General features: G+C 40.8%; 2 non-coding genes across 2 annotated transcripts; both read left to right on the top strand.

Moving 5' to 3' along the window:
- The first annotated feature begins 1,563 nt into the window (after positions 1-1,563).
- LOC138231383 (U1 spliceosomal RNA) lies at positions 1,564-1,733 on the top strand. The gene has a single exon (XR_011186642.1). It is a non-coding gene; the product is annotated as a U1 spliceosomal RNA (small nuclear RNA).
- An 11,319-nt stretch (positions 1,734-13,052) lies between these two features.
- Positions 13,053-13,134, top strand: trnas-cga (transfer RNA serine (anticodon CGA)). Its single transcript has one exon. It is a non-coding gene; the product is annotated as a tRNA-Ser (tRNA).
- The last annotated feature ends 9,773 nt before the right edge of the window (positions 13,135-22,907 follow it).

The raw sequence follows: 22,907 nt of genomic DNA on the forward strand, positions 1-22,907 counted from the left end.
TAATGGGATACCAGTGCCTGGAAGTGGGGGAGGAGAGGTAAAGACATCTCTATACATGGATGACTTCACCCTGCTCCTCTCTGACAATGCCTTAATTAGCAGAGCTCTGCAGTGTTGTGAGCGTTTCTCTTTGGCTTCCTCCGCAAAAATTAACAAATCTAAGAGTGAGATTTTTTATCAGAACTGGAGGGAGCCAAAAGAAGGACATGATCTCAGGCTGCAAGAGAAGAGAATTAAGGTCCTGGGGGTGTATTTTGGAGAAGAGATGGGAACAGTAAATTGGCAGAACAAATTGCCAATCTTAAACAAAAAACTGATGCAATGGAAGGACCGAGACCTCACCATGACAGGGAAGGTGCTGGTCATCAAAGCCGAGCTCTTGCCTGTCTTGAAGTTTCTGGCTTCTACCTTCCCAATCCCACACCGTGTTGCGGCGGTGCTGAGGAGATTGATGTTTCAATTTCTATGGGGTGGGAAGCAGGAAAGACTCAGAAGGGAAATAATGTACAGGCCGCTACCCTCAGGGGGGAAGTCTGTCCCAGATATTGCTACGAAGCTGCTGTGCATTTTCCTGGCCTCTGTGCTGAGAGGCTTTGCAACAGCACCTGCAGCGCGTACCTGGACTTATTTTTCCAGGCTCTGGGTAGGTAAGGAGGTGTTCAGAGCGTGGGGTGTCAGACCCAAGCTGGACGTCCCACTCTCTGACACATGCCCTGCAATTTATGGGACAGTTAAAAGTTTTCTAAGATCTCACCCAATTGGCCATATTCCCCTCCGAGATGTCCAGTTCAAAAACTGGAAGATTTCATTGCACCCCAGAACAACAGGCAGACCCCTGTGGGCATTTTAACATCAGCCCAAACAAGGAAGGTGTGGAAACACACATCCTCTAAGTTTCTGTGCAACATTCACAGAGATTTTGCCTGGAGTGTCGTCCACCAGTTCATACCGGTACGAACTTTCTTGTTCCGTAGGGGCCTCACCCCCATACCTCGCTGCGTTAGGGTGGGCTGCGGCGAGGAGGAGACTGTGACCCATCTCCTGTGGTCCTGCTTTTTTGCTAAGGCCTTCTGGGCACAGTTTGAAGATTGGTTGCAGGCTCTCTCGCCCCAATTTACCCTGACCGCTGCTTTCGTCATATATGGCATCTCTCCTGTCAAACTTCCTCCTGACATGTTTGACAGGATCTGGGCCGTGGTGAACAGTGGGAAAGACGCCCTGTGGAGAGTGAGGAACATGGGGCTGTTCAAAGGCATAGAGGTCCCATTCAAGGCAGCAGGTAGCCTGGCCCTGTTCATCACCTGAGAGAACTATTACCTCAGAGATCTGTGGAGAGAAGGGAGGGAGGAAGCAGAAAATCTGTGGGAAATAGAGAGCATAGGTCAATATCTCAAGAAACTTTGAAAAACATTATCATGTTTAAGTAAAGAATGTGATTTGCACCAGAAAAAAAGAAAATTGTTGCTATGTAACTGTTACCGTGTCAAAATGTAATGAGATGTGATCATATATACTGTTTTAAGTATGTATATTAATGTAAAGCTTTCTGATTTGTGATGTCCTGTATTTTTTTGTGAAAAGAAAATCAAGTTCTTAAAAATCGAAATCGGTTCACCCAGGGCGAGGCTCGGCCATTGCACTCCGGCTGTGCTGACCCCTGCGAATTCCCCAAATGTGGGAATCTCGACTGCATAATTTCTGGTAGTGGGGGACTGCGTTCGCGCTCTCCCCTGATGTGCTTGGTCCAAAATCAGATACGGGAGGGTTAGGACACCACGAACTGCGTGGCTGCGGAAGGATCCCGGTTCGAAAGGAGTCGACGCCGCTGCTGGTTCTCGGTGGCTTTTAGTTAGGGGTCCGGAAAAACATCTCAAGCTAGTTCCACTACTCCTTCCGGAGGTTCATTCCCTTTTCAAAGTCAGTCGTTTTGCTGTAGTCTGCGTTCTTTAGGCTGATTATCGAGGTTAGCCTTTATTTGGTCATGGGGGGCCTCGGTACTGTATGCTGAGTCTAAAGACAGTTTCACCCGTTTTCTGATTGCTAGGTTCTGTAGGTTCTGTACCAGACATGTCAAACAGTGAATTGCTGTACCTCTATTGTATCCGTGCTCAATGAATGAAATCAGTAACAAATGAATATATGTCTAGTTATACGAAAAACAAGTGGTTTATCGACTTATCTTCATTTGCAGATTTAGAGGCAGCTTCGATATTCGTTTTACAAACTGTTTTTTTTTAATATGGGTCACACACATGCCACAGCAACAAAACATCTCTAGAGATGAGGCTATAGATCACCTTTCCATCCTGCAGGTTTTCCTCCCAAAGCCTGCGGCACCAACGTATGCTATTGCAGACACCAACGTAGCCTAGATAGAAAACCGAAATAGCCGTGGGTTTGCTTGCTGGTCTGAAGGATCTCTCTTCGAATCTCTATCATTTGTCAATGGAAGTAAAAGGCGCTGCAATCTCATACGTTCAGAATCAAACCCGCAGCTGTTGTTCGACTTTATTTCTTGACTAATTACAACTGAGTGTCGCATGAGCAGTTACATAAACTTGTCTGGTATATTTGAACACAAATGCCGTTCTTCAATTAAAACTAACAGTACATTGTCAGGGACATTCAGTTCTATACAAACAAGAGACAGACAAGAGAATATTTCTACCGTTCATGTGGACTACGTGTTGACTTACTGATCGGAATAATTAAAAAGTTCGGGCTCATAGCCGATGCAGTGCGTGCTAATTAGAACAGCAACGCTGAGCTCTCAGCACCGTACTGAGCCCAGGTGTTTTTCTAAAGCTGTCAGGTGCAGTTCATTTACATGAAGGAAATCTCTTACTGGGTACGATTACAATGCAGTAAGTAGCACAGACTACTTAGGGAGTAGCCCGATGCGTTTAAAAACGACCCGAGCCAGACAGGAGTCGAACCTGCAATCTCCTGAACCGTAGTCAGACGCGTTATCCATTGCACCACTGGCCCTGGTGTGATACTGCAGGACTGTAACCCAGTGAGATCAGTACTGCAACTAGTAAAATATTACCCCCGGTCCATTCTTTTCCAAAAGTAAGAAACACCTGTTTTCAACATTTTGTCTGTTTTAAAACCATATCTCTTTAAACCAAACCAAGAGTTTGTCTTTTGCACTGATATTCTGATTCATTTCGATTTCAAAGAAAAAAAAAACATTATCTTCCAAAGCATCATAAAATTGTCCCTTCTTCCAGACTCTACTTCTCTCTTGTAGTAGTACAGCAGACCTTTCCAGGTGAGCAGATCACAGAGTCCGAAATGAGCTTCCTCCATCAAGCAAAGTACCTGAACATGACTCTGTCTTCATAAAAGCGCCCCTGTAATAAAGAAATTAAATCCGAACTCAAGAGGGCAGTTGCCTACTGAAGTTCAAGAAGTCATCAATTTTAACCTAGCAACACATTAAAGGCTGCATCTATACAAGTACGATTCTAGAAATGCTCACCAGATTACGTTTTAAGAAGGAACTGCGCCTCAGGTTCCGCCGAGATCTTAACTCGGATGGCAGGATTCAGAGTCCGGAGTGTGGACTGATGGCGCACGGAGGGTCCACATACTGTGGATCCCTCAGTGATCTTCCCCGTGTTCAAACAGCCAGCGTGTGACTCCCCTGTCCCCGTGACCTCATTGCTCTGCTCTCGCCTCTGTGCAGCCGAGCCGGACTCATGGTAAAGTGGAAAAAAATATGCCCTCAACGTGAGATTGACTCTGGAGCGAGGATAGACGTTACCTTTTTATCGTTGAACAGGATATATGTGATGTGGCGACTACAGATGCAGCCATTCAAAATGCGCGGTAAAAACCCGCGGTACGGTAACCTACCCACAAGCCACCGCGGGGCACCGGAGGGTACCGCAGGGCAAGTGATTGGCTGGCCAAAATGACCGACAGGGGCACTCGTGGTGCATTGGTTGGTAGTGCAAAGATTTAATAATTTAATGTCTTTACTGTGCACATTTTAATCCGCTTAGTTTTGAATATTTATATGGATTTTACCACTAAAGGGAAATTTTAGTAGCTGAGCATAAAAAGAAGAGGAGCATAACGCATCTGAAGGTCATAAACGATATTAATTTAGGAACATAAACATTACTGTATGTATGTAAACTGTACCGTGTATGGCTTGTCTTGGTAGTTTAAAGAAAAAATACACACCAGTCTTCCATTTCTCCCTAAACATTTTAAGCATGAAAGTTTTATGAAACGGTACCCAAATATACGATTGCTGTATAGAATGAATTTTAATTTTAAAAAATTATTTAACACGAACATTAAGCTGTTTACATCTTCCGCCTGAGAACAGTCACCCGTTGCTACCCAACGCAGAATGGTGATTGGCTGACACCATCTGACACCCCTCTGATTGGAGAAAAAAGACGTGCTGGTTTGCTATACCAGGAAGAGGATTTCTTTCTATTCAAAACGTGTATTTTAAAAGTTTAAGAAGTAAAAACCTTACAGCGTACACAGATTTCTAAACTGATCAGGATCGTTATCTTTGTCTTATGCATAATAATGTTCACCGCTCTGTCCAGCAAATTAATAATAAACTTTATTTTATATAGTTTTTTAAACGAATAAGTAATTAGATTGCTCATAAACCTAATCACTTGCTTTTTCTTTTTATTTAGGCTCAGATTTCAACTATAGATCGTATTATTAATAACCATAATAACAACCAACCAACAAAAACAACCATATAAACATAATACCAACCAAAAACATAGATAACAACCACAATACAAAATCAAATAATCAAACCATTTTACACTCGCAAAGTCCTCCAATTATCATAATCCCGCCCCTTATGCAAAACCAAACCTTCCTCCCATCCCAGTTTATCCTGTTTATCATAAACAAAATCCACCTCAATTTTCAACATAAAGCATTACAAAAAATCAATACCACAACACTCCATACTCAACAACGATAATTCACAAACAGCCAGAACATGTAACTACACATTCCCAAACATACCCAAACATAGCCCCGCCCCTTATGCAAAACCAACATCCCTCCCCTGTTCTCTCTCTCCCCTGGCGGTTGTAATTGTTTTTATTTTCAAATAAATTTTAGCAAAGTCATGTATTTTAAAAATCTTAAGATTTTTCTATTTATGTCTTTATTTAGTGGTTTCATTAGTGACTAAGGCTAAACTTTCTTGGAAAAATGTCTTTTATGTAAACCATGTTTGCTATTAATTCATTCAGGGCTAAAATATGTTCATTGTCTTCTAATGAAAGAAGGGTTCCTTTCGCCGTAGTCGGGAGCCTAGCCTTTAACTAGTAAGTACTGTATTTACTGGGTTTTTTTTGGGGGGGGGGTGTCTTTCGCTGGAAATCTCGCCTCCTACTTTGAAAATACCCGTGAAACCGGTTCAATTCGTCACAGCCAGCACTCCTGCAGAGAGTTGGGTTGTACAGTACTTGCAGTGTATACAGTACACGCGTTATGCTCTTCGTTAATGTCTGTGAAGTTTTATTTAATCTCTGAGCCATACTGATTCTTCTGGAAGCCAGTTTCCGCCAGGGAGTAAAAAAAAAACACACTATGGTATTCTCTCCAATGCAGTGCAGTTAAAAACATACCTCTGATGCTGCTCCTAAATGAATATCGTTTATGACCATCAGAAGCTTTATGCTCCTTTTCTTTTTTCCAGTGGATTGAACAGGGAGAGGCATTTCATGATGTACTTTTCACTGATGAAACAACAGTGGCTCTGGAACAGTTTTCAACCATGTCGTTTTATAAAAAGGGGAGATATGTACACGTTACTGAAGCTAAAAGTTTAGCCTTTGTCACTGATGTAAACACTAAATAAAGACATATAGAAATCCCTACTTTACAGACTGTATATGGCTGGTATTGGTAGTTTAAAGAAAAAATACACACCAGTATTCCACTTTCTCCCTAAACATTTTTAGGATCAGAGTCTTACATGTGGTTATTTCGAAAACGTTTGTACGTGCTCCTTCTTACCATGTTACTGTTTACCGTTACTGACCATATTAAGTTTAAGTGCCTGTGGGCACTTTTCCTGTCCGTGGGGGGTGGACCGTCTTTCATTAGAAGGTTAGTCTGTTCTACTCTGAGAATGTAGAGGGGGTGGGAAGTGTCCGCGGTCATTTAATTAGTATTAAAATCTTAGTTATCTTTCTAGTTCACAGGTTTGCATGCATAATTTAATTTTGAAAGCCACTGAGACATCAGGTACTACTGTTGTATTTATGAAAAAGAAACAAAACAAAAAACATACTAACAACTGTGCCATCCTACTCCTTAGTTAATACATTTTATTATTCATAAACAGTTAACATTGTTAGCAAAATATTTTGAATTATATTTAACCCTATTTTTTCTTTAGTTTTGTATTTAACTTATTATATGATAGTCAGACTTAATGTATATTAATGTATATTTGAACAATGAAAATATATTTTTACAAGATTTTACATTAAGCACTTAAAATTAATATGGTTAATAATAGTAAACTGTAACATGCTGTAACAAGATCGGTTAACTGCGAAGAAAATCCTTTCAGAGAAATTTTTCAGGTGTGAAGAACAAACCTGTTCCCACACACCCTGCCCCCACTACCATTAGAATATACACAAACATTTTAGCGTTTCATTCTGAGCAGAAGACCCTCACACCTGAAGAGTGCTGGCTGTGACGAATTAAACCGGTTTTACAGGTTTCAATCACAGATTGGGACTCAGTAAAGTAACACACAGCGCCACTGGATTTGATAATACTGTACCTAACCAAAATCCGCAATATGGAAACAGAACCTAATTGTTGATAGATGATGTACTCGTAACATTTTTTCAAGACGAACTACAACATTTAAAAAATGACTTGTATGTACTTGATATCTCTAATCAATCCACGGGTTCCAGCACAAAACGAAACTAAAACGCATACCGTTTAGCGCTTCTTATTAGTTGCTCAAAAGTAATATGGCCGTATGAAATGCATAATATAAACCTAGAAACATATACGTGAGCAGTACTTAAGCACTGTAGTATCGGTGTTAAGACATACCTCTCAAATACTGTAAATCAAGTTAAAAATATCTCAAGACCGATTCTGGTCGTAATTAAACCATGTTTTCTTTTTCATCTTGAAATAACTCATTTCTAAATACCTTTTTCACTGTTAACATCTTGTAGCAACTTTGCGACAAAATATACACTCTGACAGTTCATCCTGCTACCAACATTAAATAAAACAAATCTTAAGATTTCTATATTTATGTCTTTATTTAGTGGTTTCATTCGAAGCTTACAATGTTTAGGGAGAAATGGAATACTGGTGTGTATTTTTTTCTTTAAAGTACCGAGACCAGCCATATACTGTATGTTAAGATTTCCCTTCAGTGGTAAAATTAGATATGAATATTCAATACTTAAACGGGCACAGTTAAGACATTAAATATACATATACATATTGTATACAGTACAGTTTGCATACGGTAATATGTTTATGTTACGCGATTAAAAAATAAATAAATAAAACTGGAAGGTCCAGCACCACCATTATGTTTATATGGTTGTTTTTGTTGGTTGGTTGTTATTATGGTTATTAATAATACGATCTATAGTTGAAATCTGAGCCTAAATAAAAAGAAAAAGCAAGTGATTAGGTTTATGAGCAATCTAATTACTTATTCGTTTAAAACGCTATATAAAATAAAGTTTATTATTAATTTGCTGGACAGAGCGGTGAACATTATTATGCATAAGACAAAGATAACGATCCTGATCAGTTTAGAAATCTGTGTACGCTGTAAGGTTTTTACTTCTTAAACTTTTAAAATACACGTTTTGAATAGAAAGAAATCCTCTTCCTGGTATAGCACACCAGCACGTCTTTTTTCTCCAATCAGAGGGGTGTCAGATGGTGTCAGCCAATCACCATTCTGCGTTGGGTAGCAACGGGTGACTATTCTCAGGCGGAAGATGTAAACAGCTTAATGTTCGTGTTAAATATTTTTTTTAAATTCAATTAAACGGGCACAGTTAAGACATTAAATATACATATACATACTGTATACAGTACAGTTTGCATACGGCAATATGTTTATGTTACGCGATTAAAAAATAAATAAATAAAAATGAAAAGTCCAGCACCAGCTGGATTCGAACACACAACCTGCCAGTTGGTAGTCACGCACCTAGACCAGTAGGCTACAAGACAGCTCGCATGACCAGGTAGGCGAAACAGCCCTACATAGCTCTGCCGCAGTACACGGATATAATCATACCGTTATTAAATTCTTTAGATACGCGATTCCATATTATATTCCCTTTTAATCAAATTCTAAAAGTATGCTTGTTGACGTATCCGGTATCACGTTAGTTAAAGACTTCGAAGCTTACAATGTTTAGGGAGAAATGGAATACCGGTGTGTATTTTTCCTTGTGATATTTTAAGCTCTAGTTGAATGATAGGTGTCGCATTTTAAATCATTCTCGTAGCTAGAAATTATGAAACGCCCTGTTAAAAGCAAGGAAGTTTTTATGCCCCGTTGAAGTAAAACAAAATGCCTGACAAAGTATGGCTTGGACAGATTCCAAGTGCTTGTACAAATGTGCTAAAGAAATTATACTTTGAGTATACAGCTTGTCCAAAGTCATCCATTATTAATACTATTAGTAATATCTTCAGTAAAGGTTTTGATGCATAAATATTTCTGATAAAGGTAGGTTGTGTACTTTTGTCCAACTGAGCAGTCTTGCTTTCATAAAATATACCAACATTTGAATGACTGATGATTAACATGCTGTAATACACAGTTCAAAATTAAAGGCTCGAATGCTATACATGAGAGGTTAAGCTCCCCCTGGCGGTTTTACAAGGCGACGCCGGATAGCTAGTCACATGACACACGTGATACCGCGTGATACCCCGGTGGGCGTGTCGCGGTATGCCGTGAAATACCTCACCCATTTTGAATGGCTGCATCTGTAGGTTCAATTTTGTATCCTCTTTAAAAGATTAAGGACTGGGGTGAGCGTGATTTACCACCCTTTCAGCTAAGAACCCGACGTGCGGACCGTTTAAGCTGCATAGACTCGGTCGTTTAACTCTTCTCCATTAGAAGGGTTAAGGTTAAAGAAAAAAACATTGCTGACTTCTTTTTTTTTTTGCCAGCCTCGAGTGCTGATTAGCAAGGTTTGTATTTCATGTTTTGCAAGTTGCATCCATTATAAGAAAAACAAGTCGTTCAAGACAGGAAATGAATGCTTGCATTTAATTAAGTCTAGCCGTAGGCGGTTGTCCATAATGACCAGTTCTGTTCGAGAAGAAAGAACAAAAAAGGCACCGCTGGGATTCGGAGCCAGGGTCTCCTGTTTACTAGACAGGCACTTTAAGCAACTAAGCCACGGTGCCCCAGGAGAGCTGTCCTTTGACAGCCACTTGGACACACCACTCAGACACATCTGCATTCGGTGTGTGCTCCGCCTGCTCGCTGAGCAAGTTGCCACCTTTACATATAATAGCAACATCAACACCAAGAGAAAGGGTGACAAATGGCTTTTATCTGGAACTTTTCATGTCCAAGGAGCTCAATGTGCTTTCTGTGTACAACAGGGCCACTGAACTCCACACTGGCCACTGAACCACAGCAGTGGCTTGCTGGCTTGACACCTCTCAAGGAAAATGTTGAAATTGCATGTGGAACAGGAAAATGACTCTCAGGTGCCCATTGCTCATTTTCAGACACATTTATGCAATACTTTCACCATGCGTTGAGCAATAGGGATTAAAGATAGCAGAGGTAAGGTTTAAAAGTGATTCTGAGGTGCAACACATCAGCGATACAGCTAGGCATCTGAAATGCGGGGTTTGAGAGCCCTTCAGGGAACACCGTACCCTAAAGGTACCAGAAGTCCACTAGTATAAGCATTAAGTCACTGTCACCCCTGTTACAATGTGATTGCTACATATCTTCATTTCTTTGGTTTTTAAGGAGTAAGAGTGCAGGGGGTCTAAATCTGCGATCCAGTGTGTTGAAGTATTTCACAAGACTACCTGTAGCCCGTCTGAAAATAAATCCTCATTCTGATTATTGCCCTGGGCATGTACCAAAAAATTACTGAGCATATATATATCTCACTGTGTTGAAGCTAGAGACCTGTATGTAATAATATGATGCTAAAATGTTATTTTCACATATATTAATGTAATAAATGATTGCTTATGCTTTATAAACAAACCTAATTAAAATAAAAGCTTAAGTTTTGTATTTATCTTGTACCATAGAACATGATTTTCTTTGTATTTCAAGCCCACAGTCCAAAGTGTCCAAATGACGCACTACATGATATAAGGAAGATTATCACATGCATATCGGTATTATCTTTCTTATGAAAATGCATTCCTTTCATTACCTTTTACTTTTTAAAATGAACTCAAATTGTGTATAATGTAATAATTTAAGTAGAATAGATTCTAATAATATAATGATCCAGTGTGTTGCACTACTTCACTGCTTCACTGCTCTATGCCGTCTGGAAATAAATCCTCAGACTGCTTACTGCCCTGGGCATGTACCAATAAATTACAGGAGCACATCTATATATCACTGCGTTGAAGCAGGAGACACACAATCACTGCAAACACATCCTAAATACAGTGTTCCATCACCTTTGACCTCATCCAGAACATATCATTTCTTGAAAGGGATTGCTGTCCGAATGCACATCTGAATCCCAAACAGAATCTCTAGTAATATACGATCGTTTGTGAAACATGCAAATGACTGTCTCAGGGGCCCATTCCTCATTGTCAGACACATGTATGTAATGCTTTCACCGTGCATTGAGCAATAGGGATTAAAGACGCCACAGGTAAGGTTAGATGTCATGTTCTATGATCATTTCTTTCAGCATTAGGGACTAAATATACTAAACGTATGATGCTAAAATGTTATTTTCACATATATTAATGTAATAAATGATTGCTTATGCTTTATAAACAAATCTAATTAAAATAAAAGCTTAAGTTTTGTATTTATCTTGTACCATAGAACATGATTTTCTTTGTATTTCAAGCCCACAAAGTGTCCAAATGTTCTATGATCATTTCTTTCAGCATTAGGGACTAAATATACCAAACGTATGATGCTAAAATCCTGAAAAAAGGATGTGCTCCATCTTGTCAGTAGATTGGATTCCAAAACTGATTTGGGTCAATATACATTATCTTTGAAGATAAGGTACAGTCTACTGTAGGGAACCATCAACTTAGAAAGCATTGGCCTTCCCTGGGGGTCAGGTAGGTGCAAAAGATAAACCTTTATCCTATCTTTATATTAAGATAAGTGGCCAAGCAGTATTTTTCCAAGTTTCACCAAGCTCATCATGTTGCCATAGTAGACAAAGTTCTATAAAATGTTAAATAACTTTTAAAAAAAGCATCTTGGTCTTTCAGTACTGTACAAGGTGAATTAAACTGTCCCTGGTAATAAAAAGTAATTAGAAGCATCCCAGAAACTTTATCTCTAGAAACATTAGCTGTTTTATATCATGTAATTTAGTGTGATGTTGTCAGAATTCAAGGACATTATCACACACAGAAATTGGTTCAGTTAAATCTAAAAAACACAGCTAAACATGGGTTTAAATGTAAAATAGAAGTCTTACCTCTTGTCAAAAGATTTAATTCAAGAAGCGATGTAATAAATGATTGCTTATGCTTTATAAACAAATCTAATTAAAATAAAAGCTTAAGTTTGGTATTTATCTTGTACCATAGAACATGATTTTCTTTGTATTTCAAGCCCACAAAGTGTCCAAATGACGCACTACATGATATAAGGAAGATTATCACATGCATATCGGTATTATCTTTCTTATGAAAATGCATTCCTTTCATTACCTTTTACTTTTTAAAATGAACTCAAATTGTGTATAATGTAATAATTTAAGTAGAATAGATTCAGGTAGGAAATATAGAGTCATGATGTTTATGGCTGACATCATTTCACATGGGTGAATTTTAAGCTAAGAAACAAAAACATTTACAATGAAGATACCATTGCTTAATTTTTAATGCCTTTAAAAAATAAATACCTCCTGAGAATAATTTGCCACTCCCAGATCCTTGGTAAGGTACTGTTTGAATCCAATCAGGAGAGGAGCATCCAGGGAGTGCTTTCTATAGAGTCCAGCTTGGGCCACTCTCTTCCGGCCTGCTGATACTTTTTAACTACTCAGGGCCTGTAAGGATATAAAACACCGGTTTAAACATTTTATACCTATAAGACAAATAGAATTTTAGTAAAAAATAGATACATCTGAAAAATAAAAAGTCTTACTGCTGATAGAGTTCTTCAGAGCTCACATCTTCCCCTTCCTTATCCGCTTCTGTTTCAGTTTCTAGAGCAGCCTCTGGCATCTCTTCCTCCTGGACAGCGGCCTCTTGCTCAGGGCCGCTGGAATGCAGGTAGATTCTTTTCAACATGCTTTTACATAATATGTTGTAACAATGATTTCAAAAAGAAACTACAGAAGCCTTACAGATTAAAAATATCTCACCTTGTGCTCATTTCCCTCTATTCCCCGTGTTGCAGTGGTGGGATGACGTAAATTACTGCTTCGACACGTAACGGCATTATAATCAAATGCAAGAGCTGAAGGCTTTAGTTTTGTTTCGTTTTCTATGGCGTTCGTAAGCGCGCAAATCAAAGGCAATTCCTGCGTCTAACACGAATGTAAATGCTTTTGAAAGTGCAGTGTGGTGCAGCTTGTAAAATCCTTGTCCACATTTGTGGTTTGTTGATGTTTTTTCTGTCTGCCAAAGTTGCATTTTGACATCTGGACGGGGAGACTTTATCATTTGAACGTGAAGCCAACCTTAAACCCTCTGAGGCGTGTCTGTCTGCCGGCACGTATTTTGTGAAAGGTATTTTTTTTTTTAACGGAGAGCGACTTTGAAAAAGTTTCCGCAGCCACCTCGCACTCCGTGTTAGATTATAGGAGGAATGCGGCAGCGGCGAACTCGCTGTAGTCGTGGCCGAGTGGTTAAGGCCATGGACTCGAAATCCATTGGGGACTCCCCGCGCAGGTTCGAATCCTGCCGACTACGGCGTCTGCCGCACGTCGCTTTGTGCCTTCGCTGAAAAGGCGTAGTGCCGCTTCTCCTTTCCTCGTGCTATAAAAACGCTAAATCGCTTGTCCCCGCTGCCATGGAAATCAATTCTTCAGGTAACCACACACTTTGTGTTCGCACCTCTGGTGCTCTACTTATGCCTTTGAAAACCTAATGAATAAAGCTGAAAGAACCGACACAATATGTAGGTGCTCGTAAAGCACGCAGTAAAGAACTGTTAACAGCAAGGTTTCAGTGGGTTAACTGAGGAGAAGGCGTGATCGCTAATTGTTGACTTTTTATTTGGTGTTAGAAACACTCTTACTGTGCATGACGTGCAACAAATGTAGCCACAGAAATTGCATCACCCTTTCATGTATGCTATTGCAGACACCAACGTTGCCTAGATAGAAAACCGAAATAGCCGTGGGTTTGCTTGCTGGTCTGAAGGATTTCTCTTCGAATATCTATCATTTGTCAATGGAAGTAAAAGGCGCTGCAATCTCATACGTTCAGAATCAAACTCGCAGCTGTTGTTCGACTTTATTTCTTGACTAATTACAACTGAGTGTTGCATGAGCAGTTACGTAAACTTGTCTGGTATATTTGAACACAGATGCCGTTCTTCAATTAAAACTAACAGTACATTGTCAGGGACATTCAGTTCTATAAAAACAAGAGACAGACAAGAGAATATTTCTACCTTTCATGTGGACTACGTGTTGACTTACTGATCGGAATAATTGAAAAGTTCGGGTCATAGCCGATGCAGTGCGTGCTAATTAGAACAACAGCAACGCTGAGCTCTCAGCACCGTACTGAGCCCAGGTGTTTTTCTAAAGCTGTCAGGTGCAGTTCATTTACAGTACGCCCCGTGTCTCAACGGTAGGACGGAGTCAAATACTGCCTCGACACGCAACAGCATTATAATAAACCGCATGACTTGAGGGCTGTTCTCTTTGAATGTTCCAAGGCATTCGTAAGAGCGTAGGTCAAGGGCCATTCGTGCATCTCCTGTAACTCGAGTAAAAATGCTATTCAAAGTGCAGTGACTGAAATCGTCGTCCACATGTCTCCGTTGTTGATTTCTTTCTGTCTAAGAAAGTTCTATTTTCATGTCCGAACGGGGAGACTTTATCATTCCAACTTGAAGCCACCCTTAAGTACTCTGAGGTGTGTGTCTGCTTACACGTATGGCGTAAAAGGTTTCTTAAACGGAGAGCGAACTTGAAAAAAGTTGCCGCCGCCGCCGCCACCGCCGCCGCCTCGCACTCCCTGTTCGATTGTAGCAAGAAGCCAACAGCTGGCATATTCACTGTAATCGTGGCCAAGTGGTTAAGGCAACAAACTTTAAATCTGTTTGGGTCTCCCTGCTCAGGTTCAAATCCTGCCGACTATGGTGTCCTTTGCATTTGCTCTCGTGCGTGCATGAAAAAGGACCAGCGCTGTTTTGTTTTCGCTGGGACCTTTAACACTCTAAATCGCCTGGACCCGCAGCCTGTGAAATCGATTCTTCAGCACCCACGAAGGACGCTTTGCCGCTGGACACAGATACCGATGCTTTTCTACAACGAGCTTTCCAGCTGAATTTTCTCGGCAGCTCCGTACTGAACCTGTTCTCCATTGCAACATAGCGGAGGCTCGTCACGTCTATAGCAAGGCTGTGTAGGACCGCATACGCCACAGTGACTTGTACACAGACCACATGAAAGGCAAGCAAAATACACTTTTAAAATTCCAAAGACTCACAAGGTCAGAGGAACAGCGATGACCTGAACAGATCTGTTACAGAAGTCTAGGTTGACCTTTTTAGAGCTGTAATTGCATTTTTGTTTAATAGAAGATCAAATCTACTCGCATGTACCAGCACCTTACAGTTTATTGATGTTAATTCTATTTAAGTAATAAGATTGCTAACGATGTTTGACTTTAGCTGGTGTTTTTTAGAACAAATTGCTTACTCTTCTGTAAGGAATACGCAGTACGTGCCTTTGTCAGTCATTGCTCACCATACCTGTAACTTTCTTATCTAACTCACTTCCTCAAATGGTGAAGGTCCACAAACATAAATGAAAAAAACCCTTGTTGTAGATGAGGTGCACAAAAAAGCAGCCCCTGATAGTGTATAACACATTTATACTATTGCAGAGACACATGTAACATATATATATATACAGTGCCTTGCGAAAGTATTCGGCCCCCTTGAACTTTTCAACCTTTTGCCACATTTCAGGCTTCAAACATAAAGATATACATTTTTTATTTTATGTGAAGAATCACCAACAAGTGGGACACAATTGTGAAGTGGAACGAAATCTATTGGATTTTTGAAACTTTTTTAACTAATAAAAAAATGAAAAGTGGGGCGTGCAAAATTATTCGGCCCCTTTACTTTCAGTGCAGCAAACTCACTCCAGAAGTTCAGCGAGGATCTCTGAATGATCCAATGTTGTCCTAAATGACTGATGGTGATAGATAGAATCCACCTGCATGTAATCAAGTCTCTGTATAAATGCACCTGCTCTGTGATAGTCTCAAGGTTCTGTTGAAAGCGCAGAGAGCATCATGAAGACCAAGGAACACACCAGGCAGGTCCGTAATACTGTTGTGGAGAAGTTTAAAGCCGGATTTGGATACAAAAAGATTTCCCAAGCTTCAAACATCCCAAGGAGCACTGTGCAAGCGATCATCTTGAAATGGAAGGAGTATCAGACCACTGCAAATCTACCAAGACCTGGCCGTCCCTCTAAACTTTCAGCTCAGACAAGGAGAAGACTGATCAGAGATGCAGCCAAGAGGCCCATGATCACTCTGGATGAACTGCAGAGAACTACAGCTGAGGTGGGAGAGTCTGTCCATAGGACAACAATCAGTCTTACACTGCACAAATCTGGCCTTTATGGAAGAGTGGCAAGAAGAAAGCCATTTCTCAAAGATATCCATAAAAAGTCTCGTCTAAAGTTTGCCACAAGCCACCTGGGAGACACCCCAAACATGTGGAAGAAGGTGCTCTGGTCAGATGAAACCAAAATCGAACTTTTTGGCCACAATGCAAAACGATATGTTTGGCGTAAAAGCAACACAGCTCATCACCCTCAACACACCATCCCCACTGTCAAACATGGTGGTGGCAGCATCATGGTTTGGGCCTGCTTTTCTTCAGCAGGGACAGGGAAGATGGTTAAAATTGAGGGGAAGATGGATGCAGCCAAATACAGGACCATTCTGGATGAAAACCTGTTGGAGTCTGCAAAAGACCTGAAACTGGGACGGAGATTTATCTTCCAACAAGACAATGATCCCAAACATACAGCAAAATCTACAAAGGAATGGTTCACAAATAAACGTATCCAGGTGTTTGAATGGCCAAGTCAAAGTCCAGACCTGAATCCAATCGAGAATCTGTGGAAAGAGCTGAAAACTGCTGTTCACAAACGCTCTCCATCCAACCTCACTGAGCTCGAGGTGTTTTGCAAGGAAGAATGGGCAAGAATTTCAGTCTCTCAATGTGCAAAACTGATAGAGACATACCCCAAGCGACTTGCAGCTGTAATCGCAGCAAAAGGTGGCTCTACAAAGTATTAACGCAAGGGGGCCGAATAATTTTGCACGCCCCACTTTTCATTTTTTTATTAGTTAAAAAAGTTTCAAAAATCCAATAGATTTCGTTCCACTTCACAATTGTGTCCCACTTGTTGGTGATTCTTCACATAAAATAAAAAATTTATATCTTTATGTTTGAAGCCTGAAATGTGGCAAAAGGTTGAAAAGTTCAAGGGGGCCGAATACTTTCGCAAGGCACTGTATACTGTATATATATATATGAAACAGAAATAGAAACAGAAACAGGAATCGCTTACTCACCTGGAGAATCTCTGTAGGAATATCTAGCATTTATCAATGGAAATAAAAGCTGCTTTAATACAGTGCATGTTCAAACTCAAACCCTCAGCTGCTGTTCTTGTTTGTTTTGGGACAAATTGCAACTGAGCATCGCATGAGCCGTTACGTACCCTTATCTGTTAGGGAATTTCAAGGGAGGAGTTAGGTCAGAATGGGTAGGCTGCAAAACAACAAGTAAAGATTTATTCCAAGATGAAACGTTGTGGCGATTTTCTTATCTTTTCAGCATGGACTAAACGTTTACGTGTTCCTTATATGCTATATATGTATATATTAGCACCAATGTCGTTCTTAAAAACTAACATGAAATTGTCAGGGACATTCAGCTATATACAAAGACGAGACAGACAAAGTAATAATTCTGTATTAATGTGGCCTACATATTGACGCAATGATCGAACTAACTGACATGTTCTGATTCAGATCCCCTGCAGTTCATGCCAATTAGAACAATAGCAATGCTGAGTCCTCCCCACCCTACTGAGCACAAATTCAGCTGCTCTCCAGTTCTGTTCTGCATGTTTTTTCATTGCAATTGAGCTCGGAGCTGGAGATGATCTCCATACAGTTCTGTGTTAACTAGCCCGCACTTGCGTGCTAATTTATGGGTTGTGGCAAATGCTTTTCTATAGTTCATATACATGACGGCAACCTGTTACCGAGGAACCTGAGAGGTTTAAAAGCCTCACGAGCCAGGCAGGACTCAGACCTACAATCTTCTGATCCGAAGTCAGGCGCGTTATCCATTACGCCACTGGCCCATAGAACATGCGCTTGGACTCCACCACAGAGAGCTCTACACTGCTACTAGTAGTACACTTCCCCATCTAAATTTTCACAGCAAGAAACTTGTGTTTCCTACTATTTTTATCAGGTTTAAAATATCATCTCCTTAAAACAGAAAAAGTGTTGTGTCGTGCTGAAATTCCGATTGATTTTGAATTCAAAGAAAAAAGGTTTTCTTCCAAAACACCATGAAATTGTCACATCTTGCAGACAATAGGTGTATTCCATGTTGAAAAGAGAAGAAAGAAAACCATGGAGCCTTTTACAGGTGTGAGGCTTCTTCAGGTGTGAGAAGACCTCACAGCTGAAACGCTGTGTTTCCGTTCTTCTCTTTTCAGCATGCAATAAACCTATTACTTGTTCCTTTGCAGCCGAGGCATGCTGACATAGCTACCCAGCTGAACATCTTGCAGACTCTACAGTACTTCTCTCCTGTAGAAGTAAAGCAGGGCTTGTTGGGTGAGCTTTTTCTCCGGTAAATTAGGTCACGTGTCATGTTAAATCACTTCTTCTAAACACAACATTTGCTGGTGCTAGCTTTCCCCATGAAAAGAGACATTTACCTTACAGTACATGACATATCGTTTTTATTCTACCAATAAGTATAGAAATTAAACAAAAGAAAAAATGGTGTCGCCAAAGAATGCACAGCTCTGTCGCCTTGGGGAGGTGTCAAGGGCATTGAGCTCCTTGGACATGAAAAGTGCCCGATAAATGCCATTTCTCATCATTTCTCTTGGCGTCAGTTCTGCTATTAAACGGGAAAGAGGCAACGGGCTCAGAGATTATGTTAAGTGCACACCGAGCGCAGATGTGTCCAAGTGTCTGTAAAAGTGCGGTGCTCCCTAGTGGCTTAAAGTGCCCGCCTAGTAAGCAGGCGATCCTGGGTCTGAATACCAGCTGTGCCTCTCTCCGTGTCTTGTTGTGCCAAATGTATCATTTCAGACAAACATGTACAGCTTTGTTCAGTTTAATGCAAGAATTCATTTCCTTTCTGGAATAACTTGTTTTTGAAGAAATCCATACATTTTGTGAAAGATGAAATCAATTTCTTGGTTGTCAGTGAAAAAATATTGCTGGCTACAAGAAGCGCAAACGATTGTTTTCTTTGACCATAAACCTGCAAATGTAGGGAGCACAAAAGACCGTCAGGTGCAATCGGTTAGTACATTTGGCTGTTAACTGAACAGTTGGTGGTTCAAGCCCCTCCAGTATGCGTGTCTCAGTTTTTCCAATGTAAACATCATCACCATCGCTAAAGAAGATGGAGCAGAAGGCTCCACAGCCGAAACGTTGTGCTTCTTTTCTTCTCTTTTCAGCATGGAGTAAACCTTTGCTTTATCCTTTGCAGCCTAAGCATGCTGACGCAGCTACCTTTCTCTTAACGCGCCTCAATCATTATTCACCAAAACGATCAGCAGAATAAGTCGCCTTTGTGGTGATGTCACTCCTCTGCTTCACAAATGTCCTTAGTGACGGGCCATTTCTTTCTGCCATTTTTCCGGAGCAGTTATTGATTGCTCCATCATTTCCCTCTTACTTTCCATCACTAGATTGAAAAAAAAAACAGAAACAGGCTGACAGGACGACAATCAAATTGCAAAAACTCATCAAAGCACTCGATAGAGTATTTGAATCCACAAGTAGCTACGAGCAACTTTGTCCTGGCTTGCATGAAAGTCGGAAAATGTCAAAAAGAAAAAGATGGTGGCTTTTTCATATTCGTTCTTTTATTTTTAGTTCGTTGCTGCTTCTGTCCATTGTCCTCCTGCCTGGCTCTTGACCTGTTTGAACGCACACAGTAGACTTTCATGCAGGGGATTTGTCCTGAGCCTCTGTGAAAGACCCACCCACCCCCATAAATAACTGCTCTAGAAACACATGAATGCAAAACTAAACCACAGCTTAAAGAGGAGCTTGTCATGACCGCCAGGCAGTTTAGACCAACTCTTAAGCGATCTAATCAGCACCAGCAGTGGGTGATTATTAACAAACGCCGCCGCACGAGTTAACCCACCTGCACACACTCCACCGTACGGTACGCAGTGCTATTTTTACCATCTTTACCTGCTTCCCGCTGGTATTGAGTCTACTCCTTGAGAGCTCTACCTGGCGTTTTTTCCATTACCTCGTTTATTCTGGATATTGGACTCCCCTTCTGCCTTTTCGACTTTGGACCTCGCCTCTCACCTCGGACTGTTTGCCACCAGTGTTCTCCCTGGATTACGACTTACCTTACGCCTCTTGACCATGAAACAAAGCAAAGCAGAGCAAAACAAAACGAACAAACGAAAACCCTCACGTCCCGCACTTGCATATAACGCCGTTACGTGCCCAAGCGGTATTGTACGTCATCCTAGCACTGCACCCCGGGGCGTATGGTATATGGGAACGAGCACACGCCACGAATCGTCTCGAATCACTCCCTACAGCTGTAAGGCACCTTGAAGCGTGCACCCCCAACATTCTTCTTTGCGCATCTGTGAAAGGTAAACTCTTGAGCAAACTCTGAACCAGCTCTAAGGAAACTAATCCGATTAGACGTTACTTTGACTCATCCTTTAAGGGACCCTTGTTAATTGGAGAATCCAATGATTTCGAATGAATTCTGTATGCGTTAAAAGACAGCTATACACAGAAAACATGCAGGACACTTCTCATGATGTTTCCCGAGCCGAAACACAGTGCGTTTTTCCAAGCCATCTGACAAAGCCCGCCCACTGAAAACTGCAGCAGATCATGTAAAGACGTTCAACTTTGTAACTACTGCACGCACGCACAGGAAGCAGAATAAATTCCTCTTTTCAAACTGTCAAAGGTTTGCTTTGCGAACACTGCAGGACATCGCACAATCGCTTTTGAACGGGGACAAACGATTTCTTATGGGGCGCAGTAAGTACAGACGTTTAAAAAGCTCCACTCATGCCGACGATGCAGCATGAAGAAGCGCAACCTAACGTTTGCATTCCTAGCAAATTCCTTTTATTTTTTTATAAATAAAGACAGTCTTGTTTAACAAACAACACACACAACATTTTACATTGTCAATTCAGTTCAAATCAATGTATTTCTATATAGCGCCTTTCACAACAAGGGCTTCCCAAGGCACTTAACAATGCAAGTTGTTAAGAACCTTGTGTCTAATATGCCGCCTAGGTAACGTGCTGTCTCTTTGAGGCAAATGTTTAAATCCTCTGAGTTAAGTGCTGAAGTTATAGTAGTCCTATCAGTATTGTTGCCTCCGATCAACAGATCCTCAGTTTTCTCAGAGTTGAGTAACAAAAAGTTTTCACACATCCAAGTATTTCCTTCATTAATGCATTTAACTAAAGTGATAATAGAAGAGCTGTCGTTTGGTGTAAACAAAATGTTTATTTGAGTGCAATCAGCATATGAATGAAAGTTCATATTATTTTTTCGGATTATCCTACCTAGCAGCAGCATGTAGAGAGAGAGAGCAATATTGGTCCCAGCACTGATCTTCTGGTACCCCAAATTGAACTGGTGACATTGATGAAGCAGTACAATTATTAGATATTTGAACATAATGAAAACGATGAGTAAAATGTGAAGTAAACCACTGAAGGACGGTTCCAGATAAGCCAACCTCAAACTCAAGCCTGTGTAACAAAACAGAGAGGTCAACCGTGTCAAAGGCAGCTCTAAGATCTAGAAGCACAAGCACTGTTGCATTCCCCGCATCAGTAGCTAAGAGAATATCATTTACGACTCTTGTTAATGCAGTTTCAGAAACCAGACTGAAATTTCTCAAGTATATTATTTGAATCCAGATACGATTGACGTTGGGCAACAACTATTCTCCCAAGACTTTTAGATTGAAATGGGACCTTTGAGACAGGCCTGTAGTTGTTAAGAGCTTGTGGATCCAAATTTGACTTTTTAAGGAGCGGTCTAACAACCGCTACCTTAAATTGATCAGGTACAACGCCTGACGCAAGCGATGCATTCATCATACTAATTATAGGTCCTGCCAGTCCTTCGAGGGAATCTTTGACTAGCTGAGTGGGGATGGGATCTAGCGAACAGGTGGTTGACTTTGTCTTATGTCTGTGTTTATGAGTCCACCATAAGAAGAAATCTGAACAGGAGTGGTGATCATGCGAGGTCACCATGGAGGAAACCACTGCTCTCCCCCCAAAAAAAACCACCACTGCCCCTCTCAAGTTTGCTAAAGACCACATGGATGTTCCACAGCAACTCCTGGAACAATGTTCTGTGGACAGACGTGACAAAAGTTGAACTTGTTGGTAAATGTGCACAGCGTTATGTTTGGAGATAACAAAACACTGCATACCAACTCCAAAACCTCATCCCACCTGGGAAGCATGGCGGAGGCTGTACGGCTTGCAATCATCGAGGGACCGATGAATTCCAAGATGTATCAGGAAAATCTACAGCAGAATGTCAGGGTGTCTGCCTGTGATCTAAAACTCGAAAGACGCTGGGTCATGCAGCATGACAAAAACAAAGGAGTACATCAACAACAGAGTGGCTGAAACAGAAGAAATTCCGTATTTTGGGATGGCCAAGTAAGAGTCCTGACCCCAATCCCATTGAAGTACTGTGGCGTGATCTGAAGCAGGCCGTTCAGCGCAAGACATCCCAAAAATATACATGACTGAAACAGTTTTTCATAGAGGAATAGGCCAAAATACCTCCTAACCGCTGCTCAGGTCTGACCAGCCGCTACAGAAAGTAGGGGTTGAGGTTTTTGTCATAAAGGAGGTTCCACTAGCTCCTTAATATAAGGGTTCACGTACTTTTTCCATCAATGACCTTGATTGTTTAAACCATTTGGTCAATAAAGAAACAGCAATGTCAAATGTTGGGCGTGTTGTTTGTTAAATCAGACTCTCTTTATTAATTATTATGACTTAGATAAAGATAAGATCACATGTTAGGAGCCATTCATGCAGAAATCCACATCATTCCGAAGGGCTGTTTACAAAAGTTTTTCTCCCAACTGTATGTGAGAGAAAAGCAGAGACGCTCACTGAGTAAGGTGGGGTTGCAGCTTTGCAAATCACAAGGACATTTGTACACTCAAAATGGGACAGGAG

Source organism: Lepisosteus oculatus, unplaced genomic scaffold (genome assembly GCF_040954835.1).
Source record: "Lepisosteus oculatus isolate fLepOcu1 unplaced genomic scaffold, fLepOcu1.hap2 HAP2_SCAFFOLD_60, whole genome shotgun sequence".
In the NCBI taxonomy this organism is placed as follows: Eukaryota; Metazoa; Chordata; class Actinopteri; order Semionotiformes; family Lepisosteidae; genus Lepisosteus; species Lepisosteus oculatus.